Genomic DNA, 27,757 nt, shown 5'->3' with positions numbered 1-27,757 from the left:
ACCATCGTTGTGGCATGTAGGAGCTTGTTCCCTGACCAGGGATTGAACCTGGGCCCCCTGCACTGGGAGAGCAGAGTCTTAGCCACTGGACCACCAGGGAAGTCCCAGTAGTGCATTTCTTGAGGGCATCATTTAAGGGCAAGAGTCTTGCTTCGGGTCTGATGAAATAAAGTCAAGAGCCTCAAAAGGTTTCTAATTCCTATTCCAAGTGTGGCCACCCTTTAAGGACTGCAGGATGCTCTTCCAGGTTTGTTCTGAAAGCATCACCAGCTCTCCCAGGCCTTCTCCTTTTCAAGGGCTCTGCAGTGTTGCTAATGGTGCTGTCATCGACCATACTGAAGAACCCTGGGGCTGCATAGACCCCCACCTCCTCTCCTATCTCCTGCATTTAATGAGTCGCAAAATATCTGATTTGCATAAGATATCTCTGCATTTCTCTGGTGTCCATCTCCTTGATTCTTCTCTGGTGACCCCAGCCCTGACTGACCACTGTCCAGCTGCTTCAGTCACCCTTTCAGCCATGGGTCTGCCCTATTGTAATGTGCGAGTGTGGTTCAGACCACCACCTGTTTTTTTTTTTTTGACAGCTCAGGAGCTAAGAATGTCTTTATTTTTAAGTGGTTGGAAAATATCAAAAGAATTATCATCTTTCCCAACATGTGAAAATGATATGCAATTCAAATTTCGGTGCCCATAAATAAAGTTTGTGGGAGCAGAGCCACGCTCACTCATTACATACTGTCCGTGTCTGCTATCATGTGACGATGGCAGAGCTGAGTACTTGCAACAGAATCTGTGTGTCCTGGAAGGCCAGAAGTCTTTACTATCTGGTCTTAGAAAAAGCTTGCAGGCCCCTGCCCTACCTCTTCAGTCGTCCCCTCTCTCACATTTTTCCAAACTCATCTATCACTCAAACTCCTGAACTCCCTTCATCATTAGCCCAAGTTAATCCCCATCTGGGCTTCCCAGGTGGTGCTAGTGGTAAAGAACCCACCTACCAATGCAGGAGGTGTAAGAGGATGTGGGTTTGATCCCTGGGTCGAGAAGATTCCCTGGAGGAGGGCCTGGCAACCTACTCCAGTATTCTTGCCTGGGAAATCCCATAGACAGAGGAGCCTGGTGGCCTACAGTCCATAGGGCTGCAAAGTTGGTCACCCCTGAAGCGACTTAAGCATACACACACAGTCTCCATTTATTTCCCAGTAGGAACTCCTTGCCCTTCTCAGGTGTATCTTATACCTCCCCACTAAGACCATCACTCAACTGATTCTTTCTGCCTGGAATAACTGTTCCTTCCCATCTTCTTCGAAAACTTCTCTGTTCTTCCAGCCTCACAGCAAATGCAATCTGCCTTGAAGTTCATCTCCCACACTAGTTAGCTCCCTAAAGCTCTTCTGGATCTGCTTTTAAGGCATGAAGGCCTTTCTGTTACTCCTGGCTACTCCAGCAAAGGTCCTAGGGACCTAACCAGGGGCAAGGTCCCTGAAGGTGGAGGTGCCCCATAGCTGTTGCCTAGAGCTGCTAAGTGCAGACCAAGTGTGTCTGCCTGAGTGCGGGCTCCCTGAGCTCCTGGGGGCTGTTTCCCCAGATGTGCAGCTCCTGTGGTTATACAGCTTAGTTCTCCCAAAACCATGTGGCATTGTTTTGAAAGTGGAAAACAGAATTCACCATTTAGAAACTGATTTTGGAGACTTCCCCAGTGGTCAGTGGTTAAGGCTCCACACTCCAACTGCAGGGAGCATGGGTTCAATCCCTGGTTGGGGAACTGAAGTCCTACATGCCACCTGGCAAAAAAATAAACAAATAAATAAATAAATAAGTTGATTTTTAACTTTAAGTAGAAAGGTCGTTGTCCTTCACTGATATGTCATTTAATCTAAATCTCTTACCTGTGTCGCCACCTCTGCCAGTCCTGCTGGTCCATCTTCACTCTTCATTTATCTGTCTGTCTTCAGCTCTCGGTCCATCAGCTGCTAAATTCTCTCCACAGTAGCCCCACTGTTGTCCCTTGATTGGCGGGTTGCATTTTTATCAGATTACCTGCAAATAGCGCCCAACACTGTTTTTTCACCCTGCTGAGCTGGGTCCCTATCTCACCCTTACTCCTGCTTTGTGCTCCAGCCAAATTATACTCTGCTTTTCTGGAAAAAAAAAATCCCTCTTTTCTAGGGCTGCAGTTAACAAAGTCTGACAAACGTGGTGGCTTAGAACTGCAGGAATTTATAGTCTCACGGGTCTGGAGGCCCGAAACCGGAGATGAAGCTGTTGCCCGGGTCACACTCCCTCTAAAGCCACTAGGGCGAGATCTGCTGTGTATGTTTCTCCTAGCTTCTGGATTTTTGTCTTGGGCATTCCTTGTAGACACATCACCTGAGTCACTGTCGTTATGTTCACATGGCATTCTGAGTGTGTGTATGTGTGCATCTGTGTGTCCAAATTTCCCCTGTTATAAGAACACAGATGTATTAGTTAGAGCCTACCCTACTTCAGTAAAAACTTCATCTTTCATTTCTACTGAAGTATAATTGATTGACGGTATGAATGATCTCATCTTAACTTGATTATCTGCAAAGATACTGTTTCCGAATAAGGTCACCTTCTACAGTGGTGGAGTTATCTTTTGTGGGAGTGCAAATCAACCCATAACAATCCCCCAGTTGCTATGCTTTGCCCAAGCTGCCCTCACCATTTGCGATGCCCTCCCCTCCACATTTTTGCCTAGAGACCAGCTTTCCCACCTCCTCTCTTCCTCTCATGTGGAATCACAGCCCCGCCTAAACTCCCACAGCTCTGGGTGGGTACTGCTCTCTTGACACTTACTAGAGTGGATTCTACATTATAATCATTTAGGATCCCAGTTGACTTTAAACTTCCTTCTCTTTTTTTGTTCCTGGAAGATTGGTTCTGGTGTTTGCAAAAATGATTGCTAGGTAAGCTTAGGAAGGTGTAGCCTTCACATTCTTGGTACTGGATTTTAGGCTTCTCTAGGGTACTAATTGGGTTTTACTCATAAAGATGGCTGAGTGGCCCCAAATTGATGCTTTTGAATTGTGGTACTAGAGAAACCTCTTGAGAGTCACTTGGACTGCAAGGAGATCAAATCAATCTATTCTAAAGGAAATCAACCCTGAACATTCATTGGAGGGACTGATGCTGAAGCTGAAGCTCCAATACTTTGGCCACTGATGTGAAGAACTGACTCATTGGATTAGACCCTGATGCTGGGAAACATTGAGAGCAGGAGGAGGAGGGGGTGGCAAAGGATGAGATGGTTCGATGGCATCACCAACTCAATGGACATGAATTTGAGCAAACTCTGGGAGGTCGTGAAGGATAGGGAAGCCCGGTGTGCTGCAGTCCATAGGGTCACAAAGAGTCGGACGCGACTTGAGAGACTGAACAACATCTTGGTATTTCTGTTCCCAAACTAGACATAGGACCCATGAGCACAGGAGGCCCTCAACAGGTGTCAGCAATTTGGAGATTTGGGGGCAGTGAAAGCAGGGGTCTGAGTCTGCATTTGCTGGTGTCTGTCATTGCAAAGCGCTGACACTTTGTGACCTGTACGGCGTCTGTCTACTATTCTCAATATGGATCCTTGGCTAGACCATGGCACCTCCACTGTCCAAAATAAATGAGTCTTTTTCTTTGTGTGACTCTGTGTGTCTGATGATTCCCTTAAATTGAAAACAGCAAGCACCAAGAAAGGTAAAGAACCGTTGCTCTATACAGATGCATGGTGGGACCATGCATCTTCTTTCCATCTTTCCCTTTATCATTATTTTCAATACGTTCATCATCATCACCAGTCATAGGAATTTCAAGTCAGCAAAGCAACTCACAGGCTTATATCTTTTAATTGTTAGGGCTATACATTTAGAATGTGCTAGTTACCCGATCCTATTAACCATACTCTGCCCTGAGATAATGTGCTTAAAATTGATAACACAGTCAGAGATTGGGACTTTATTGATTGTATTTCCTGCTAGACTCAGGCCTTTGCCTTTTGCTTATCTAAGCCTAAATGGCCTTGACCCTGAGGAAAGTCAGGCACCTGGGGGTGGCAGGCAGACCTGAGGACTTGGGTTCTAAAAGAGGCACATGAGCAAGTCAGAGGAAGGAGGCGTTGATGTTAAGATAATTCTTTTTCTTTCCTTACCTCACAGAGTTATTTTAAGGCTAACATAATCATTTAAAGTTTGGGGAAAAGAAACGCTTGGTAAATGCCAAGATACTATAGTAGAACTGCAAAATAATGTGGCATATTGTTATACAGAGTCACACAGACACACATGAGTTATATCACACAGTTCTGAAAAGCAAGTGTTATATTATCTGACATGCAAGTCTATCAGGTAAGAGACAGGGATAGTTGCTGTAAATGCTTCCTTCCTTGGTTTCAGTATAGCAGAGGGGTTAATATAGCACAATTCAATATAGCGCAAGAGCTGGAATGAGAAAGCCTAGATTCAAGATGGTGCCGCATCTTATTCACAGGACCGCTTGGCATCAGTTACTGAGAATCCTCATTCTTCCTCATCCACAGACTAGGGATCACAGCAGTTCTCCCCTCATAGGGATACTGTATAGGTTAGATGGGGAAGTCCATGCACAGTACTTTGCTCGTTGCCTTGGCATACATAAATGCTTATAAATATTAATTGTTAGGTTTTAAAAAATGATCTTACTGAGAAATGAAAAAATATATCCATGAATAGTTCCACTGTCATGTATGCATTTAAAATAGTTCCAGGAAACAGAAGAAGAAATATCACACAGAAACTCACAATTAGGAATTCCCTGGTGATCCAGTGGTTAGCGCCCCATGCTTCCACTGCTAGAAGCAAGGGTTTGATCCCTTGGGCCAGGGACTTAAGATGCTGCATGCTGTGGGGCATGAGCAAAAGAGCAGAAAGCTATCACTAACTGCCAAATGACTTACACAGACACTGAGATCTGAGCTGGTTATTGAAGAATTAATTGGAATTAGATGGGGAAATAAGTTAGAAGATAAACATTCAGGATATCACAGTACCATGGAAGTAAGGACCGAAGCAAGATCTATAAGATATGGTCAACTTAGAGTTTATCTAACCCAGAGACAGTGAATAGGGGAAGAGTGGGTGACAAGACCAGAATATTTGGCTGGAAATAGGGTGTGGCAAGACCAGTAAGGCAGCCTAAGCCATTTGGGATTCACGCAAAGGCACGTTCAATCATTGTTAGCCGCTGAACACAGTGGTAGATTGGTGAATATGAGGTTTTAGCCACGTAATTTGACAATGACATGTTAGATAGATTAATCTGTATTACGAAGCTCCAAAACAGTGGCCTTGAAATGGAAACTGGGATTGAGGAAGCCTAAACTAATGCTTGTTAATCATCTAATGCATTTCATGTGCCAGACTCTGACCCGATCCTTTTTGTTTTTTTTTAATCACAACAGTGCCTGCAAAATAGATAATGATATTTACAGTTTACAGAAAGGGAAATCGAGGCTCTGAGAATTTAGGTAATTTACTTAAGGTTTTAAGGTCACACACAGCTAATAGGTAGTAAAACAAAAATTTGATAGCCTGTTCAGCCTGTCTCCAGGTCTTTCTGCCATGCTTTGCTGAAGTGGGGAATCTAGTAAAAGGATGTATAAATGAGATCCTGCAAAATAAATATTGAAACTTGATGTCTAATGAGATACAGGGATAAGATGATATAGGCAATAAATGAGGATGACTCCAGCAGTTTGTGCCTAGGTAATTGTAAGCATGGTAGCAATTTTAAAGAATTAGCCTATTAGGAAGGGAGATTGTTTGGAATGCGTGTGTGTGGGCTAATTCACTTCACTCATGCCCAGCTCTTTGCAACCCCATGGACTATAGCCCACCAGGCTCCTCTGTCCATGGGATTCTCTAGGCAAGGATACAGGAGTGGGTTGCCATGCCCTTCTCCAGGGGATCTTCCAGACGCAGGGATCAAACCCAAGTCTCTTATGCTCCTGCATTGGCAGGCAGGTTCTTTACCACTAGCCCATCTAGGAAGCCCTGTTGGGGATAGAAATTATAGAAAAGTTGGGTTTGTGGTTATGATGCACAGTAACAGAAATGCCAAGTGGCCAACTGACATTATGAGAATGAAATTTACATGGAAGTTTGTGGCTAAAGTGTTAGAATTCACACCCCTGGGTTGGTACATTAATAATGGATTTTACAAGGACATGGAGAGCGAAAGAAAAAGAGAGAGAAGACGGTTAGAGCAATATTCCTACACTTTAACTGTCTGAGGATTTTGTTAAAATACTGGGGAGGCGGGTGGGATAAATTGGGAGATTGAGATTGACATATATACACTGCTATGTATAAAATGGGTAACTAATGAAAACCTACTCTATAGCACAGGGAACTCTACTCAATGGTCTGCAGTGAACTTAAATGGGAAGGAAATCTGAAAAAGAGAAGATGCGTGTATCGCTGATCCATTTTGCTGTGTAGCAGAAGCTAACACAACATTGTAGACCATACTACACAACTATGCTCCAATGAAAATTAACGTAAGGAATACAGATTTTTATTTACTAAGTTTGGAGTCAGAGCTTGAAAGTCCTCATTTCTAGCATGCTCTTGGGTGAAGCTGCCACTGCCGGTCGGAAAACCACACTTTGAGTAGTCAGGGGTGAGAGGACTGATCCTTGAGAAGTGACCATAGGTACAGGTGAAGGAAAAGAATCCAACTGAAAGAAGAGGGACAGAAAGGGAGAAAGATGACATAGTATCCTAAGTGTCATGGGAGACGTGGGATGGTCAAGGTGAAGAGTAATGGAGAAAATCTAGTTAAGGAGTAACCACTGGTGAACTTCAAGATGCCTGCTTCTGTGAACGGAGTAGAACTTGGATAACAGGAATTTAATCATTAATGATCTGTGAGATTGTGGAATTGCAATTGGAATTGAATCATGAAAAATGTTGATACCCAAGGGCTTCCCTAGTGAGTTTGATCCCTGGATTTGGAAGATTCCCTGTGGGAGAGTATGGCAACCCACTCTAGCATTCTTGCCTGGAGAATCCCATGGACAGAGGAGCTTGGCGGGCTACAGCCCATAGGGTCGCAAAGAGTTGGACACGACTGAAGTGACTTAGCAAGCATGCAGGAATGAACCAAGGAAACGGGATGATAGCCAATGGTATATAAAGTGAAGGACATTGACCTGTCATTTACTAGATGAGAGTCTGGGAATGTGGGCATGCTTGGATTTGGTACATGAGCACATACCAAAAGATAGAGATGATCATAGGTAGATTTCTGCAGAAAGGAGAATAGAACAGGATTTATGGAAGATGCTGAAGAGACAGGAAATAATTGAAGAAAGAAGCTGGAGATAGGTTTGAAGACACCAATTTGAAAAAAAAAGAAAGAAAGAAAATACATTTTCCTCTAATATAGAAAGAAAGAAATCAGGCTCTGGTCAGGGTGGTGCAGTGAGCTTTTTAGGGCACCTCCTCTGCTCCAGAAACAGAAAAATATGAGAACGCATAACTGGGCCTGAAAGCAAGATAAATAACCTGATGGATCATAAATAGTACAGAAATAAAAGGCTGATGAGCAGGGCTACCTTCATTCTCAGGCTGGGCTCCAAAAAGGAGGCAACAAGTACTTTTACTTTTGTTGGAGGCAGAAAGTAAAGACAGGAATTTAGCTCTTGAGGGTTCTGCATGGCCATATGTACTGCAGATTGTTGGGGAATCATGAGCTGGGGACAAGCTTCCACGCTGATGAAAAGAGTCTGAAAAAACAGTGTTGTCAATCCCTATATGAGAGTACAGCTAGGAGGAATCTCTGAGCCTATGGAAGGAGGGGAGAGGGATTAAGATGCCACTGTGAGATGATGAACTGACTTAAGCCACTCAACTAGCAAAGACTGTTCTGCTACATCCCATTGCAAAATCAGTATGGAAGGGAGCAACTACTCAACATGAGGAAAAATAAAGTTATATCATTACTTCATACCAGTCACACAAGGAGTTACACATTCAGGTTGAAAATTTGAAGTAGAATTTCTTGTTTTCAGCAAATTTTTATTTTAAAATGGTATTACCCTTTAGGGGCCCCAGGCCATCATTATAGGATGGGTTTGGAACTGAAGTTCTAAGAACCTTGGTGGAGGCAAAAATAGCAACAATAAAAACATTAGACAGTGGTGAAGGAGCACAAAAGAGAAAGAGATTTAAAAAAACACCCTTCCTATGCAAAATCAACTACAATCCAAAATTATGAACTTTGTAAGAAAAATAACAAATAACAATAGGATATATGTTATCCTGATTCTACTCAACAATGTTCTGGAGATTCTACCCAATTCAATAAGACAACAAAAGGAATGTAAGAAGAGTGGAAAGATACATGACCTCCCTTTTGTGAATGATATGATCATCCTATGTAGAGTATCAAAATGTATTTATAAAGCTAGAATGAATTAGAGAGTTCAGCAATGTTACTAATAAAAAATCAATAAACACAAATTAATATATTCCCTAAACACCATTAGAAACTTTAATTGAAAACAAATCACATTTATAATAGCAACAATAAAATGAAACAAAATAAAAGGCAAAAGATAAGCAATTCTTCTGGAAAATACAAGACAGTATTAATAAAATAGAATGAGTAAATGGAGCATGTATCTTGTTCATAAATAGGAAGAACCAATTAATGGAGACGTTGAAGATCCCCCCCAAGTTTATAGAATAAATACACTCCCAATAAAAATCCCAGCAGGATTTTTGATAGTGCTTACTTGATAAGCTTAATCTATAATTTATATGAGAGAATGAAAAAGAATCACCGAGGTATTTTTTTTTTTAAAGACAATAAAGATTGAGGAGACTTGCTCTCATATACACTATGAGTTGGACACAACTAGGCAACTTCCCTTTCACTTTTCACTTTCACGCATTGGAGAAGGAAATGGCAACCCACTCCAGTATTCTTGCCTGGAGAATCCCAGGGACGGGGGAGCCTGGTGGGCTGCTGTCTATGGAGCTGCGCAGAGTTGGACACGACTAAAGCGACTTAGCAGCAGCAGCAGCTCTCATATACAAAAAAGGCTTATTATAAAGTTAAACTAATTAAGACGGGGAAACAAATAGGCCAAAAATAGTGTTTTTTTTAGCACTCAGAAAACATATATGTATATGTATGCAGGAGTCGGACAGGACTGAGCGACTTCACTTTCACTTTTCACTTTCATTCATTGGAGAAGGAAATGGCAATCCACTCCAGTGTTCTTGCCTGGAGAATTCCAGGGACAGGGGAGCCTGGTGGACTGCCATCTCTGGGGTCGCACAGAGTCGGACACAACTGAAGCAACTTAGCAGCAGCAGCAGCAGCAGCATGCAGATATACAGATAGACAGACAGAGATATGTGACTGTGTGTGTATTTTTGACATGTCATTGCAAATCAACATGAAAGGGAGAATTTATTTAATAAAATCACTTGAGGAAAAATATTGGTATCTCATACCAGGCACACAATAAATTATGAATTCTGGCTGAAATTTAAAAGTAGAAGTTTTTTTTAGGTAAGATTTTATCTTGAAATACTTTTAGATATACAGAAATGTTGCAAAAAGAATGCAGGGAATTCTCTTATACAGTTCACTCAGTTTTCTTTACTGTAATCATCCACTTCAAATCACCATGATACACCTGTTACAACTAAGAAGCCAACTTCAGCGTGTTACTATTAACTAATATTAACTATTAACTCAATACTTCATTCTGATTTCACCAGTTTTTCCTCAAATGTCTGTTTTCTGTTTCAGAACCGCATCCAGAATACTGTATTGCATTTAGTTATCAGCCTTATTATCCCTCATGGCTCAGTAGGTAAAGAATCTGTCTGCAATACAGAAGCCCTGAGTTCAGTCCTTGGGTTGGGAAGATCCCCTGGAGAAGGGAATGGCAACCCACTCCAATATTCTTGCCTGGAGTCTCATGGACGGAGGAGTCTGCGGGGCTACGATCCACGGGATCACAGAGAGTCAAACACGACTGAGCGACTAACGCTGTCACTTTCATCATGTTTCTTTAACTTCATCTGATCTATGAGTTTCTCAGACTTTCTTTGTCCCCGATTACCTTGACAGTTTTGAAGAACACTGGCCAGCCTTTATTCAGAGCGTCTCTCAATTTAGGTTCATTGGTTGGAGTCATGAGTTTTGGGGAGCAAGATCGCAGAGATGAGCATCATTCTCATCACATTATTTCAAGAGCGTGTACTTGTCACGTGGCATCACTGAACTTGCTAGCCCTGGTCACCTGGCTGAGACCATGTTTGCCAGGATTCTCCACTAAAAAGGTGCATTTTCCCCTTGCCATAGTCTTTGGAAGTAAGCTGATAAACACAGCACACAAGCTGGGGAATTAAGCCCCATTTCTTTGAGTGAGGAGTGTCTGCATAAATTATTTGGAGTTCTTCTCTAAGAGAAACTGCTGCTGCTGCTGCTGCTAAGTTGCTTCAGTCATGTCCAACTCTTAGCAACCCCATGGACTGCAGCCCACCAGGCTCCTCCATCCATGGGATTTTCCAGGCAAGAGTACTGGAGTGGGGTGCCATTGCCTTCTCCAAGAGAAATTGCTAAATGTAGTATTTTTAGAGGAAAGGAGTACATCCTTTTGATGAGGGGAAAAAAATCTTAAGGTATAGATTCTAAATAACATAAATGGAAAGATTGATACATTTGATGACCTTAATTTTTTTAATGGATATAAGATAGCATATACAAAATTAAAAGATCAACCGTAGACGGAAAGAACATAATTCCAAAGCATGTAGTCAACAAAGAATTTGCATGCAGAATAAATAACAGGCTCCCACAAATAAAAAGGGTAAGACAAACTCATATATAATGCATATATGTATGTGTAGATGTATAGTATGTGTGTATATATTATGTATTATTCTATAATATTATTGGACTTCCAAGGTGGCTCAGTGTTAAAGAATCCACTTGCCATTACAGGAGCTGTAGGAGACTCAGGTTCAATCCCTGGGTGGGGAAGATCCCCTGGAGAAGGCAATGGCAACCCACTCCAGTATTCTTGCCTGGGAAATCCCATGGACAGGGGAGCCTGGTGGGCTACAGTCCACAGGGTCGCAAAGAGTCGGACATGAGAGTGATCACACACATACTATTATTATATAGGTAATATATATCCACACATACACACACAAGGTATATAATACACACACACAACACAATGAAGGAAGCATAGGAAGAGACAGTTCATAAAACAGGAAACTCCAGTTGAGATGATGGAAACCTCAGCAGTAATTAGGAAACGCACCTTAAAGCTATAGGAAGGTAAGACCTACCACGCATCAGTGAATATCAGATATGGAGATATGAGATAAGAAGTTCATTCATTTAGTGATCACAGAAATGAGTTGGTACCATCACTTTGGGGAGACATTTAGCAATACAGTGAAGGATTCCTATACATGATAGAGATAGCCTCTAAAGCCCTTCTTCTCAAACATTTTTTTTTGTGCGTAGAAGTCACCTGAAGAGCTTGCTAACATGAAGATGTTGATGCACTGGAGTCTGAAAGCCTCCATTTCTACTAAACTCCCAGCTGATGCTGAAACTGGTTCACATGCCCAGCCCTTGAGTAAAAGCCTCTAGGGCAGAGGTCAGCAAACCTGGCCCCTATCTGTTTGTGCCAGTGACGTTTTAGTTGGAACATGTTTGTTTGTTTCTGTGTTGTCTATGGAGGCTTTTGGACTGCAATGGCAGAATTTAGTAGCAGTGAAAGATAACTGTATGAAGTGTAGAAATCCTAAAATAGTATTCATTATCTGGCCCTTCGCAGGGAAAGTTTGCCAACTACTGCTCTAGAGAAACTCTCCCGTGTGCATGGAAAGAGACTCGTGTAATAATATTTATTGCACCTTTTTTTTTGAATTATGACAGAATGGAAATAAATGTCAGTTGGTAGAACCGGCAAAAAATTTGTAGCATGTTCACATGCTGAACTCCATTAGTTATAATTAATGAATAAGAATTACATGTTTAAACATGGATAAATCTAGAAGACATCCCTTGTTTTAAGATGTAAACTTGGGCAGTTTTCTTAACAGATATATACCTCTGCAGCCAGATTATTAAAAGATGCCTGGAAATGAGCCTCATCTATCTCAGGGCAGTGGTTACCTCTGGTTGAGGGAGTAGATGAGGAACAGGATGATGGATGGATTCATATGGGCTGATAGCAATAGGTGTAATGTGATCTATCTCTCTCAAAAATTTGAAAAGAATATATCAAAGTATAATAAATTGTTAATATTCGGTGGTGGGTATCCAGTTTTGATCATCTCTATACTTTCTTATTTCAGATATTCCAAACATTTGAAAAGAATGAAAAGAATCAAAAAGGGGGAAATGTGCTGAATATAAATTACTTGGGGACTTCCCTGGTGGTCCAGTGGTTAAGAATTCAACTGCCAAAAGAGGGGATGTGGGTTGGATCCCTGATGTGGGAACTAAGATCCCACATGCCTTGGGGCAACTAAGCCTGCAGGCCAAAGCTAGAGAGAAGCCCCTCCCCTTTAACCCCACTCCCACCCCACATGCCAAAAGAAAAAGAAAAAAATAAAGGCAAGTATTTTGAAATGCAGGGAGGGAGATGAAAATAAAGAAATGCTATTCATACCTGAGGTTCTCGCTCCTCTCAGTTAAGCAAGAGATGTTCCCGTATGATAAATTGTCCCTTATATGGTTAATTTTGAGAATGGAAAACAGGTTTTGCCAGGTGACTAATTTTACTCCATGGCTTATAAAGTATTTTGATTCTAAAAGGTCACTTCACCAGCGTCCTGGAGTGGAAGAAACTTTGCTTTCTCTGGGACTCACATTTCACTTCTTTGAGCCAAGCTCAGCTTATTGTTGGGACAATAGTAATGCCAAGGGCGAAGCCCCCAGGCATATCCTCCTCCTTTTGAGTTTGAGCTTTGCAGTGTTCCTCCAGGGAGAGTCAGGAGAGCCTTCAAGATTCCTTCAGGGAAGTGCCTTTTGCTTTTGTCTGAGAATCTCAGTGTTCCTCACCCTTTTATCTCACCCAGGCATGGATGCCCTCCCACTGTGACTTCCCCTGGCACGGTTCCCTGAGCTAATTCACATTTCGGTTGCATTCAGCCACAACCCCCTCACTTAGAGCATCTGCACACAGCTGGAACCAGACTTTGCACGTGGGCCAGGGCGGTCTCATCATTGATTTTCCCAGCAGTATTGAGGCAACTTTACAGGAAGAGGTGCTGTGTGCTAAAGTTGGGGATCTCAGTTCAATACTCATAGCCATGAAATATACAAGAGGGACATTTCAGTTCCAAGTACATTTCAGTATGCTAAAGAAACCTTTGTAGCTTGTTTGTTGCTGCAGGGATGTGGGAATACTTTGGGTCAAATCATACCCCATGAAATTTAACAGCTGCATTAAAAAGTCTTGCTAGCTGGCCCTTGACAACCTTTGGTCAAGTGTCTTTTATATGCCAAGCAAAGTGGAAGCATTGCCAACTGATAATGCAAATACTCCAATACCCTCTTCTTCCCTAAAAGCAGCATTGTATGTAGTCTGTAGAATATTTTCTTCCTGGGAGTGCAATTTCTGAACCCAGTGTCCTCTTACCTGTAGAGTTCAACTCCTGAACTAGCTCCTCTTTCTGAGATAAGTTTGTCCTTCTGATTTCCAGCCACTTCCTTATCATTTTTAACCATAACCAGTGAAAAGTGCAAGTGTTGGTTGCTCAGTTGTGTCCGACTCTTTGGGACATCATGGACTGTAGCCCTCCAGGCGCCTCTGTCCATGGAATGCTACAAGCAGGAATACTGGAGTGGGTAGCCATTCCCTTCTCCAGGGGATCTTCCTGACCCAGGGCTTGAATCCAGGTGTCCTGCATCGCAGGCAGATTCTTTACCATCTAAACCACCGGGGAAGCCCAACTATATCAAGAGGGAGCATACATTTGGTTATCATAGGGACAGTCAGTGAGGCTCCCTGACAATGCATTTCCTGGTCCTTAACGCACAGCCTATTACCTAGTGCTGGCTTTACGTTTATTATAAAGTTCTAAACTCAAATGCTAAGACAAAGCATTCAGGGATTATAAATAAATGATGGGACCAGGTGGAGGTAACAGGGAGTGGAAGGATATATGGCAAATTAGAGAACACACACCCTGTGTAAACAAAGCGGCCGCTGCTTTACACTAGCTGATGACCATTTTGCCGAAAAGCTGGCCCGGCACTGACAGAACTGGATGTTCAAGGGAATCTAGAAATAGGGACATTTTAAATGTGAAATCCCCCAGCTTTTAGATGTTGCAAGCTGATTCAAAAAATTGTTTAAACTATGCTAAAAAAAGATGCAACGTAAAGCCACAGATGGCCCATAGGTTGGGTTTGCAACCTCAGAATAACAGAGGAAATGATCCGAGCGATTTAAGCAAGTTAGTTTGCGGCCAGCAAGTCTAGGCCTTTGGGTCTCACCTCCCTGGCTCAGTGCCACCAGCCTTTTGTTGAATCTGATGGGAGGAGAGGAAAGACCTTAGACTGAGAAAAGCAACAGCCGCACCAAGAGGCAAAGATGAAGAACCACGTAACCAGAGTCACATCCTGGGGCCATTAGGACCCTTTGATGACCTTCTTCCCATGACCTTCCAGAGTCCACCGCAAAGACAGCAAATGAAGCAGGCGGCATTATGAGGGACATTTTCTTTACCATAATGTGCCCTTTCCTGTCACTTTTTGTTCACATAGTGACCCAAGGAGAAGGTGCCAGGGAGAGAGTTCTTCTGGGCTCCATACCTCCCAGGAGGGTTCTGACTGTACACGCTTTCTCTAGGTGTGACTGTGTTCTGAATAATTGCTCTTCTCTCCAAATTCATGATTCTCTCTCATCAGGTTTACTTTGCATCCTTCTTAAGCGGAACTCCCAGAAGTAACACAGAATGAAGGGGTCAGTGTCTGGATAGGGCTTGAGATTCTTTACTTGGAAGGTCCCAGGACAAACAAAGTGGTAGGTGTGGCTGGCTACAGAAGTTCAGAAGATGGTACAGAAGATGAGGCGGCCTGGGCATCAGCTGGCACAGGGATGTTCAGTTCTCCGGCTAGGGGAGCCATTAGTGAGGAGAGAACACTCCAGCCCTCCAGACAGGCCTTGCAGAAGGAGCCAGAGGCAAAGCCCTGCTTTCCCTGGAGAATGTCCCCATCACTGCGGCCTTGACCTCCATTTCTGCCTCCATTTCCCAAATACCGATTTGCAACAAATAGAATCCATATTGCAAACTAGTTAATGACAAGGAGTTTAAGGTTATAAAGAACTTAGAATATTCAGTATTAGACTCTGCCACAAAGTGAACTTGGGTTGTTTTTTTTTCTTTTTAATGTATATTACTGAGCCTCAGTTTTCCCACATGTAACCCTGGGATTCTCCAGGCAAGAACACTGGAGTGGGATGCCATTTCCTTCTCCAATGCATGAAAGTAAAAAGTGAAAGTGAAGTTGCTCAGTCGTGTCCGACTCTTAGTGACCCCATGGACTGCAGCCTACCAGGCTCCTCCATCCATGGATTTTTCAGGCAAGATTACTGGAGTGGGGTACCATTGCCTTCCCAAGATTTAATAATATCAACTTTTAAAAGGTATTGGAGGGACTTCCCTGGTGATCTAGTGGTTAGGACTCTGAGCTTTCACTGCCAGGGCCTGGGTCTAAGCTGTGGTTGGGGAACTAAGATCCTGCAAGCCACATGGTGTGGTCAAAAAAAAAAATTTAAAAATAAAATAAAAGATAGTGTTGTTGCTGTTGTTGTTCAGTCGCTGAGTCATGTCTGACTCAGCACACCAGGCTTCCCTGTCCTTCACTGTCTCCTGGAGTTTGCTCAAACTTATGTCCATTGAGTCGATGATGCTGTCCAACCATCTCATCCTCTGTCGCCCCCTTCTCCTGCCCTCAATCTTTCCCAGCATCAGGGTCTTTTCCAGTGAGTTGGCTCTCCTGCATTGCAGGCAGATTCTTTACTGTCTGAGCCACTAAGATACTGGAGATGCTGAATCACCTCTAAGCAGTGCCTGACGCTGTCACTAAGTTATATAGATCTTTGGATTCCAGGGTGATCAGTGATATATTGAATGGTAGGATTGTTACAGACAGGTATTACCTGAGGCTCCCTTCATGTCTTCCCACCCCTTGAGGAACCATGCGGAGGCTGTGACTAGAATGCCCCATGCCTGGGGTGAGGCACCCATCTGGCTCCCCACCCTGACATCTATCCTGGGACCCTGCTGCTCTCGCTGTCTCTCTGGACAAGCGTCTGCATTGCTCTGTGCGTCTGATTCCCTGTAGTTAAGCCATCCATGACCTCGGTGCCAGAACGCATGTGTATTTCAACCTCCTCCATCTCACAGCCAAGGATGTGTAAGTTCTAAGCATTCCCGTGACATAGCAACATGAAGATGAGGAATGAATATATTTCAAGAGGAAATGTTGGGGAATAATCCAGCAGAGCTCCGCTTGGTATTGGGCCTTTCATCAAGGCCATAACCCAAACCCACCTTATGGTGTTTGGGAATAAAATGACCATGTCAGATAGCGAAAGGAAGAAGCAGGGACAGAAGGGGAAGCCTTGAGAATCTAACTGGATGAAGAGTGTGTAGGCAGAAGATGCGAGGCGGTTCTCACGGGCAGGTGTTCGGAAGGCTGCTAGCACTAGACTCCCCAGGCCAGAGCATAAGAATGGGGCTGGGGTGAACCAGAGAGCGTGAGATGAATGGGATCTTCAAGACTGTCAGGAAAACAGAGAAGTGTGAAGGTCTAGGTGTAGGCCAGCTTTTGTGTTGCGCAACCATAGCAGCCAGCCCTTGTCTTGCTGCAGCGAATAGTAAAGAACTTGCCCCTGAGGATGCAACCTGCTTTCAGCCCCAGGGGATTGGCTCAGGAAACTTTCATCACATTGTCTGGGTGCTCAGTTTCCCTCCCTTCCCCAAAACAACCCCAGAGTCTCTGGTTCACATCTCAGGAAAACACACACCTAGGCAGTCCCCGAAGACCAGGCTCTGTTCTGAACTACAGAGGGCCTACAAGAAACTTTGTGCTGGATGACTCTGGGGAACGCTGTCTACAAATGGAGGATAAGGTTAGACGTGGGGGTCCGTGGGCCATGGGTGGGTGAGGCTTTCTTCAGAGGTGTGTCTGCCCACTGTGGCCTTCCCTCCACCCGCCTGTCTCTTTCCGTCTGTGTCCATGGTGGTCCTGGTCTCCGTGCCTCACCCCCACCTCCCACAGCATATGCCTCTTCCTTCCTGCTCCGGGGTTGTTCTGAGTGAAAGAGGGAACAACGGGAGATTTTGGATCGGTGCCTCTTATGCTATCAGGCTTCAGCATTTAGAATCTTGGAAAGGCTCCACCTGGGAGAGAGTTCCAGAGAAAACAAACTTCAGATCCTGGCTCATATGGGAAAAGGCTCATGTTCACGGAGGCAGCTTCAGGGACCTTGGCAAAGGCTTAGGCAGGCTTGGCCCCTGCCTTTAATGGATCTGACATGGAGTCTTCCAGGGCCTGCGTTGCTGCGTGGCTTCTAAGGGAGATTTCACTCTCAAGCTACAATGACACCTCTTTCATAGAAGAGTTTTCAGGTCTCTAAGGAGACCAGCAATTTTTGTTGTTCTGATCATTGTGCCCTGAGACGGCCAAACTCCCCATCTCTTCTGCTCTTCATTCCCCTTTGCCAAGTTGTTTCCCTCTTGGAGAGCAGCTGAACTTCTTTTACAGGGGGGATAGGCCCAAAAGGGGTTCTCAAGACCAGTAGGATCATCCCTCAAGTCATAGGAGTCATCCTTCCACCCCCAGAAATGACATTCAGAAAAGCGGTGGTGGGCACAAGTTCAGGGTTCCCTGGCCCAAGAAGAGGGATGGGAGTAAGCATGGTAGGGAAAGGTTGGACAGAGTTTATGGTGATTCCCTCGAGCAGTTCCTTCATGCCACTGCGTGATACTCAGAAGACCATGTATCTAGATTTTATAGCTTAAATAAGGCAGGTGCCCCTTCAGTTAAAGCAGCGTGAGCACAGGAGCTGGGAACACTTGGATTTCTATTTCTGGCCCTGTGCACTGAAGAAAACCACTTCCCCTTGTCTTTGCACTTGGGGCTCAATACTGACCACTAATTTCCCCGTGTCTGCCTCTTCTGCCAGGGGTCTTTTCAAACATAGACAATCATGGGATATTAAACTTGAAGGACAATAGAGACCATCTAGTCCCATCAACTCACTATATATATGAGGAACCCGAGGTCCAGAGTGGGGAAGTGTCTTACCCAAGGTCACATGGTGAGTTACCTCCTTCGACATGCTTGTATGCAGTACAGACTCCCCTCCACCCCTCACCAATTTTGATTCTTAAGATCTTAAGACCTCATGATGTCTTCATAGGTCCCTGAGGACTGGGGGATGACTAGGTGCCTGATGTGGGTTGGTACTAAAATCCCTTAGGTGAGGGGGATTTTCCAGGCCAGGATACTTCACATACTTCCTCCATGAGGAATCTTGGAGAAAGGAGAGAGGGACTATGGCTTGGAGAGAAGCAAGGGTGTCAGAGACCCTCTAGGCAGACTGCCCAGACCCATGGCCTCTGCCACAGCCCCATGAGAGCCCTTGTCCTGGGTTAGCACAGTGATGTTATCACACAAACATCTCACGTTGAGACTGAGTCTCCCTCTAAACACGGCATTATCAGCGAGGAACTTCTCCTCTGTCTCCACAATCGAACCCCAATGCCTGCAGGAGGGCACCTGACATCCAAGATGACTCAACTCTGTTTTCATTGCAATATGTCCTGAGAATGAGGAGGGGAAAGTCTCAGTGCAACCAACCCAATCTCTCCCCATCACCTCCAACTGCCCATCACACCCTCCGCATGGCTGCACACAGCTTTCCTAAAAAGATAGGCTTACTCCTGTCTTGTCTGCACGTGCAGCTAAACAAACACACGCCCATTACAGACATGATTTTAATGTGAGATTGGTTGAAAAACCTCCTTCTGGACATTTGATCAATATTACCCGCACCTCTGGATATCCAAATTCCGTCCATGGCAGTGTGGGCCAGAGACGAGCTGAGCCAGCGTGGAAGTCCTCCTTGCCTGAGGCTGCTCATGGCTTGGTGATCACCAGTGCCACCCCTAAGGTTTTTCGATCCTCTGTAAGGTTTGGAGGGCTTCCCAGGTGGTGCTAGTGGTAAGGAACCCGCCTGCCAGTGCAGGAGACATAAGAGACATGGGTTCGATCCCGGGGTCAGGAAGCTCCCCTGGAGGAGGGCATGGCAACCCACTCCAGTACTCTTGCCTGGAGAATCTCATGGACAGGGGAGCCTAGTGAGCTATAGTCCATGGGATCGTAAAGAGTCAGACACGACTGAAGCGACTGAACACATAACACGGAATTATGGGGAGGCGGAGTGATCAGCCATCATTTCACTGAATGGGTGAAATGGGAGGACAAAATGAACAAGAAGGTGTTTCTAGTCTTGGAAGTACAGCAGCCCCAGCCTGGTGCAGTCAAAGGTGGTCCACATCATGCCTACTAGGATTAGAAATAGCTCCCTAGAATCCCTTAAGAATGTCTGGAGAGCATGCTCCTCTGACCCTTTCACTCCCCAGGGACCCTGGCAATTATGCCCCCTCCCCACTTCCCTCCCAGGCCCATCATCAGGGCCTCCTCCTACTTAGATGAGGTTGCTCCTCCTCTTCCAGGACAATCCAAGGCCATGCCCCCAAATGTTTTGCTCCCATCCCTTCCTCAGTTCAGTGGAGGCTGCAGCAAAAGTGGAGTGTTTCCAGTTTCTCTGGCCATGCTTGGTTTTAAGTTAATCCCCTCCTCCTATCCTTCCCTTTTGCTGAGAATTCATTTGGCTGTTCCCAGTATATCTGTATCCGTATCTCCAGTTGTCCCCTGTCCACCCCCCACACGCCCCCACCCCACCCCCACCTTTCGAGCTCCCACTCTGTTTCCCCTTCTAGTTTTGATCTTCTTTGGGGGTTTGGTTTTTACTTTATTTTGCTTTTTTCTGTTTTTCTGTTTTTTTGTTTTTGTTTTTTATAGGTTTCAGAGAAATTATGTTGAATCCAATAAGCCTTCCCGGACATTCCAAGCCTCTTAACCATGGCATCTATGTTGAGGATGTCAATGTCTATTTCAGCAAAGGACGTCATGGCTTTTAAAGACTCCTTTTAAGCCTCCCTGTTTTGATGTCTCCTTGGTAGGCTGGGCCCTCTGAGAGGTTGGAAGCTCTAGGCATTGTTCCGTTTGGAGCCGGGGATGCTAACTAAAAACCACACGAGCCACTGGTGCCCCCCGCATCCTTTATCGCCACCAAGACAGGTGTGTCCCCGTCCCCCCATCCACCACTGGCAGGGTTGCCCTTCCCCTCCAGTCATCACTGTGCTCCCTTTTTTCCTGGCCTCCAAGGCAGCTCCTGCCATCATCTTTAGAGCCAATACAGAGAATTAAAAACCTGTGCACCAGGAACCATCTTTTAAACATACTAGCAGTCTCTTGCTTTCCAAAAACAACCCAACCACCACGAGAAAGCCTGATGAAGTCCAGCCATGCTCCGGCCTCACTTTCTCTGCTGGAAGCGTGGGGTGTCCCTGGCCACCCTCTTAGTGACCTCGTCGCCCTGCAGCCTCCCGTGGGGAAGAACATCTAAGGAGAGGTGGAGACGGCGCGGTGAGAGGAGGGGGAGCCAGGCCCACGTGTTGGCACCAGATTAGGTCTCAGAGGAAAGAATGGACACCAATCATTTTCTATATATATACATATATATATATATATTTTTTTTTTTTTTTGGTGGAGAAAACCATGTCTTTTTGGGGACACACTTTCCCCCTACTTCCTCTTCTCTCTGCAACGGCTCAGTGAGTGGTGTTAGAAAACCCCTTGGAGAAGGGGATTTCTCCAGGGCTTCTTCTTGACCCCTAGACCTACAGTTCCCACGAGCTCTGGCTGCAGGAGGTCTTGCCTGAGAACCGGGCATCCTGCTAGGACCACAAGGGACCACAAGGGAACCAGGGACCAAGGCCCTTCCTGCTGGCCTGTGATTCCAGCATTGGCGCTCTTCCCCCACTTTTACTTGTTCTTGACTCTGAGAACTTTCGGCACCCAATGGAATCACCATTTCAAGGCCAAGATGAACTGAAGGGGAAGAGACGTAAAAATTGGCCTCCTCCAGCCCCTCTCACGGCACCAGTGGAAGTGTCATCCTGTCCTCTGGTCAACATATGTGTTTACTTTGCTTGCTTTGACTCATGCCTTACTCCATGGCCACCCTCTCCCAAAGAGGAGGGATTTGTTTCCCCCACTTTCACCTTGATCCACAGCGAGGGGGGAGGGTGGAGGGAATGGCTTTACCCCAGCTTCCATAGAAAAAGCATAGATGTAGGGCCTGGAAGTCCCTGGATTTGCTGCCATATTGGCTTAGTAGATTTCGGGGGCGTGGCTTACTTCCTCCCACCCCTGGTACTTCCACTGTGGGGGCTCAGCACAGGCTGCCCCCTTGAGGGTGGAGCACAGAAGAAGAAAGGGCCAACCATGGGGAGCTTGGAGGGCAAAACGGTGGTGGTTTTAACCCACTAAGTTTGGGAGTGAAGATGCACAGTGATAGATAGCAGATTCTCTGCCTTGGGAGAGTTCCCTGGGGGTTAGGATTCCCTCTTAGGGTTTTAGGTCCCGAGTCCTGTGGATGGGGGTTCTTCAGGTCAGGTTCCCAGCCTGGTTCTGGAGACGCCCTTTGTGGGTTTTAAAAATACAGAGCTTTCCAAATTCTTGCCCAGTGTCTGGGGTGGCCTCCCGGGCGCCTGAATGTCCAGAGTATCACATGGGGGCTCAAGTTGTCTCCAGGACCTTGAAGGATGTGCTCTTTCAGCCCCTCCCAGCTCCCCACCACCCCGCTCCCCACCACTTCACGTCTGGCCAGTCCCTACTGTGTCCTGCCAACTCTTTGGGCCAGGGCCTCTTTCTGAGTGTGGCTTTAAGGAGTAAGCTTGAGGATGATGTTTTTTGATTACTGTAATTCATTACCTCATTTCCAGCCTCCCAGGCTCCATCCATCCCAGCATCTTTTATTCTGCCATTTCCCTCACCTTGTGCTAAGACCATGGGGCGTTCTGTTTCCACAGAGACTTATAGGAGTGTTCAGTGTATAGTTTCTTAATAAACACTTTATTTTCTAATGAAATGACTGAATCAGACCTCTTATTTGGCATTTTTTGCAAAGAATATTAAAGACATTTCAGGCTACCCCTGTTTTTTTTTTTTTTTTCATTCCTCCCTATTTTACTCTTTTAAAGAAATTTCTTAGCCAGTTCCTGTTTGCAAAGGATTTTACAATCTGCTCCATTGGTTGGTTTCACTGAGACCTCTCCAGATACACTCTAAGCCCATACAGTGAAGTGTTTCCTCAATCTTATTGAGAAGGCGTTAGAGGCACAGAGAAGCTAATTGGTTCACCCAGAGTCACACAGCACACAAGGCGGAAGCAAAATTCAGACCAGACTCCACCAAACACAACTCAGGTGACTGAGACCCTTGCCTCCTTGGTGGCAGGGGACTCTTCTGTTGTCTGAGCAGCCAAGACCTTTGGAGATTCTTTCTTCACAACTGAGGTGTAAGGGGCTCTGGAGTGGGGTCAAGGGATCCTTCATCTTTGGGGCACCAGCAAGCCAGTGTGATTTTTCCTTTGGTTGGAGTGGTTTTATAGCTCCCTGATGAATCTTGGGGAAGAGACCTTGCCCAGAGAAAGATGGGGCTCTGGGTCTGTAGGTCAACCTGCCGATTACTCAGAGACACCCCCACCCGTCCCCACGCATAGCACGTACATACTCAGGTGGGCCGAGCTCTCATGGCAGGTCCCATGTGGGCTACCAGAGAAAGGGAGGAAGCGAGTCCTGGGGTTCTGTGAGACTGAAATGCTTAGATGAGCCGGGTATGTCTGTCCGCCCTTGGTTCCTGAGCCCTGACACAGCTGTAAGTGTTGAAATGCCTTCTGAGGAGGAAGTGGAAACCCATTCCAATATTCTTGCCGGGAAAACCCCATAGGTGGAAGAGAGGAGCCTGGCGTGCTAGCCCACGGTGGACACAAAAAAGTCAGACACGCCTTAGCAGCTAAATGATAACAACTCACAAAACGCAAGTCATTATTTCAGTGGCATGGGTTTTAGTTGTGATGTATTGGATTTTCTTGAGTCAGGATTTGCTTAGCAGTTCCAAGGTAGAATTCAGGGATTGAAGATACGTATACACACATATAACCAGTGTCTAGCACTTGGAAAAAAAAAAAAAGTCTGTATTTTTTTCTACTGTTAGACACTTGTCTAGGTCTTAGGGAAGCACAGACATCATCTAGTCCTAAAAAGCACATAATAAGCTTGAGGGATAGACCTAGAAAAGCTGATCATTAATAACCACATATCATAATACATGTCTTAATGACTGCATCAGTAAGTTTTTGTGAAATCAGACAAGAGGGACATAGAATTAATTTTATTTAAGAGGAACAACAGAAGAATCACAGACCATAATTAGGGTTTTAAGCTGGACTTTGAAAGAATAAGGATTTAATAGAATTTTTGAGGAAGTAAGGGTCTGGAAGATGCCCTGGAGAAAGGAACAGCTACCTGCTCCAGTATTCTTGCCTGGAGAATTCCATGGACAGAGAAGCCTGGCCGGCTACAGTCCGTGGGGTCTCGAAGAGTCGGACACGACTGAGCAACTGAGGATGAGTGCAGCTTACAATATCTTCCTTTTAGGAGGAGAGGACTTTGTATGTAGGAGGTTTGGAGCAACAAAGGAGGCTGGGGGCTGGGGAAGGGCTCCTGGGGGGGTTTGGACCCCTCCCTGGGTCTCAGTAGGCTTTGTTGGAGCTTCTTACTTAGGAAGTAAAGATGAGGCAGGCAAAGTGGGTGGACGAGCTCAAGGTGGAAGTCCAACAGGGATGGATCAGGCTAGGTCAGTGCTTTTCTGCTTATCCTTACTCTCTGACTCTCCTATTGGAGTCTAGTTCTGTTTGAGCCCCCGCCCCTCACCTCACCCCAAATGGAAGCTCCTTTTCTGTAGAGTGGCGTGAACAGGGGGTTTGCCCCAGCTTTGCATTCTCCTGTTCGCAAGGGCTCTAAGGTTGGACCAGGGATGCCTCAAGGGCTGAGACCACCTTTGGGCCCATCAGGCTGCATGGATTCCAGGGGCAATTTCATTATTCAGGGCTTCCTCGGTGACCCAGACGGTAAAGAACATGCCCGCAGTGCAGGAGACCCAGGTTTGATCTCTCAGTTGGGAAGATCCCCTGGAGGAGAAAATGGCAACCCACTCCAGTATTCTTGCCGGGAGAATCCCATGGACAGAGGAGCCTGGTGGGCTGCATTTCATGGGGGTCACAGAGTTGGACACGACTGAGCAGCTAACACTTCCACTTAGAGATATTTAAGCTTTGTTTTATCTGGCTGCATAGAGCCTGCCAATGCATGGGAGAAAAAATGAAGAGCAGAAACATGCCCTGGCAAGATGGGAAAGGAAACCGCCCATCCACGGGAGGAAGGGAGGGAGAGTGCAGCAGGAGGAAGAAGGAGAGATGAGGGTTTAGGGGTGTGGGGCACAGGGAGTGAGAGAAGCCTTGTCCGGGGGCTTCTATTTTGCCTCTAAAGTGTAAGGCGAGGCCTTGGGGTGCAAGTGGAAACATCGAAGGGCGCCAAGAAGGCTTCAAGCAGCAGAAAAGACCATGGCAGATGTCAGGGAAGTGTGAGAAAGTTCCCAGGAGGCATGAGGACTGGCCGAAGCTGGAGAACCGTGTTGAGTGTGCGGGACTCTGTCTCCCATGCTTTCCTGCTGGGCCCTGAAGTCCCATGGCATCTACCCCAATGTTAGAGGGTCCGGAGCGGTTAGAGCTGGCACAGGGAGGCCTTCAGAACAGAACTTGGCCTGCTAAGGATGCTGGCTTGGACTGGCTTCATCCAGGGAGGCTCAGGGGGACCCGCAAGTCCTGCAGCTCTGTGACCTTCCGGGTTTGGAATCTCACCCACAGGACTTCACAGTGGCTTTTTTGCACTTGAGCTTGCGTTTGGTCATGGGGGACTTTGTGGCAAAGGCTCATCCCAGAAGCCAGTGTGCTTGTTGTGTGCTCTCTGGGTCTTCATCTTGGAGGAAAGGAGGGAAGGAAAGGCTCTGCTTCTGAACACTGTTTTCTGAAGCTCAAAGGGTGGGGAACTCACTCTCCTTAAGAAGGTGTAGGACAGTGGGGAGCTCGGCTGTAGGGCTTTTCCAGGGACATGTTCTGTCTTTCACTAGCATTGTGTGTTAGATCCTGAAACTGGCTGCCAAGCTCCAAAGAAGGGCTTTCCTAGGGAACATAATAACAATCACGTCAAACTTACGAAGCACCTATTCAGAGCCAGGCCTGTTTGACCCATGGAAGCTGAAGCTCAAGAGTCAGTAATGACCAGGCAGCTGTGAATGGCAGAGCCAAGTCTGACATGGGGTCCCCTTGACCGCCCAGTGCTCTCAGCTGCACCACAGAGCAATCCATCTTCGGCTCCAGGAAAGCTGAAGTCCTGAGGGCTCCATAATCATAGGTTCCCCCCACCTCCTTGAAGGATGAAGTCCTTCAAGGGTCTTTAAGGCTAGATGCCATCCCTATCATCCTTCTGGAAACAGACAAGCACGGTGATTTTGAAAGACTCCCCAGAAAAGAGCATCCGCCCTGCTCTATCTTCACCCATTCTAGTATTTGGTGACCCTGGTTGCCTGAAAGTGTGGTTGTTCTTAGATCTGAGTTGAGTCATCTTGTTCCCAGTTGGTGAGATTTCCAAACAGACAAGGGTGGCATCTTTGATGTTGAGAAGGACTTGTCAGCCAAGACACCTGGTCCTGAAGCTGCTAGCTGAGGCTGCCCAGGTCTGGGCAATGTGAGCAGCTTCAGACTGGAAGGTTGTGGAAGGAAGAGCCTTGCTTGACTTCTGCAACCCCACCTGAATATTCTCCACCCTTCCCCAAGGACCTTCTGACACGTGGATGCTCTGCTGTGACCTTGCCACTCAGGGAGACAACAGATGCCAGGCATCTTCAGTTTGGAAAGCAAGAAGCTGGGCTCTGCACTGGCCTGTCCCTCCTTTCTTACTTGGGAATTCCTTTCTTTAGCCAAGCTTCCAGCCACCACATCCTCCTTGGCCCCAGCCGTAGGCATGACCTCAGCCTAGTACAGGGCCTGTGACACTCCTGGTTCCACTCAGCTCCTGCAAGGCCAGCCCTGGGCAGAGGCTCATGCATCTCCGATCCAACAGCAAGATGCCAGGGAGGGTTTGATCCTACAGAGACAGCAGGTCAATGCAAGGTGACTTCATTGCCTGTTGCTTCCTGGACTGCGCCAGATGCAGATTAAGCAGGGGGCCTTTGTTCCTTCAGTGTTTACTGACTTGGGGCTCCCCGAGACTCACAGATGGCCACCAGAATGACTCTGAAAGGGAGAGCAAGATGAGAGAGTCTCAGTGAGGGACAGACCGAGATGAGTGAGGGTGGAGTGATGCCGGCTGCTCTGAGGTTCCAATGGTTCAGCATGGCAGAGGAGGTGGGAGTGTCAGGGGAACCTGGTTTGCATATGAACTGTCCAGCTGAAGCTCCACTCCCCAGCTCACCTAGCTCTGCCCCACCCCCACACCTTCATTGTTCTGGGAGCTTTGGAGAAGCTGTCTGGTCTGCGGCCCCATTTGCCTTGGATGGCTCTGGTTCTGCATTTTCCCTCTAGAAATCCCTTACCATCCCAGGTGATGCAGTGGTAAAGAATCCACCTTTCCTAGGAGATGCCACTTTGATCCCTGGGTCAGGAAGTTCCCTTGGAGGAGAGCATGGCAACCCACTCCACTATTCTTGCCTGGAGAATCTCACGGACAGAGGATCCTGGTGAGCTACAGTCTATGGGATCACAAAGAGTCCACAGGGCTGAAGTGACTTAGCACCGCACACACACACACACACACACATCATCCCATGCACTTCCCCTCAAGAAAACCTCAGCCAAAACCTGACCATATATTCCACAGCTAAATAAGCCTCCTTCCACCCTCCTTGCACCTAAAGTAAGTTGAAGATCTCTTACTGGCAACAGATAAGTTTTCTTGTCTGCTTTTTTGGATGGTTTGGGCATTCCATCAGAATTCTGATCTGGGTAGGATTTTAATCCCAGTTTCTCCCACTCAGTGGGTAAAACTTCTACAAAGTGACCCCAGTTTGCCCTTGGGACTTAAACTTTGCTGCTCAGGGAGGAGACTTCTGCCTGGCTGATGAGCCTCAAGATCTCGCTGCCTTTTCCTATCTCTCCATCAGGACCCTCTCCCCTCCTGGGTGTGTTCCTGAGGGCACTAGCTCTTCCTTTCCCATCCCTCTTTGCCTTCTGGTACAGGCAGATACATTACTCAGATGTCCTGTGGTTCTGGGTGTTGGGCATGGTGAGAACTGGGGAGACATGGTGAGAATTGGGGAGGCATTGCAGCTAGTCTTTGACTCAAGCAAGTTTGGTTTCCACGCAAGAAAGAAAGAAGAAAGGCAGGGGGATCTCTGAGAAACCCGGGTCCTAGAAGGACACAGACAATGCTGATGGTTCAGATTCTATGTCAAAGGCAAGGCCAGGCCTGTGTCAATCCAGTTTGGGAAGGAATTTGGAACTACTTGGGTGGGG

At 46.1% G+C, this 27,757-nt stretch overlaps 1 protein-coding gene and 1 non-coding gene across 2 annotated transcripts in view; one reads left to right on the top strand and one right to left on the bottom strand.

The window, feature by feature from the left end:
* Positions 1-27,757, top strand: part of NTRK3 (neurotrophic receptor tyrosine kinase 3) — a 414,336-nt gene that overhangs the window by 290,419 nt on the left and 96,160 nt on the right. The gene's annotated exons all lie outside the window — the stretch shown is intronic.
* TRNAG-CCC (transfer RNA glycine (anticodon CCC)) lies at positions 28-100 on the bottom strand. Its single transcript has one exon. It is a non-coding gene; the product is annotated as a tRNA-Gly (tRNA).

The sequence above is a fragment of the Budorcas taxicolor genome, chromosome 21 (genome assembly GCF_023091745.1).
Source record: "Budorcas taxicolor isolate Tak-1 chromosome 21, Takin1.1, whole genome shotgun sequence".
NCBI lineage: Eukaryota > Metazoa > Chordata > Mammalia > Artiodactyla > Bovidae > Budorcas > Budorcas taxicolor.
Note: the sequence above shows the minus strand (reverse complement) of the source record. Positions and strands in the feature narration are given on the sequence as shown.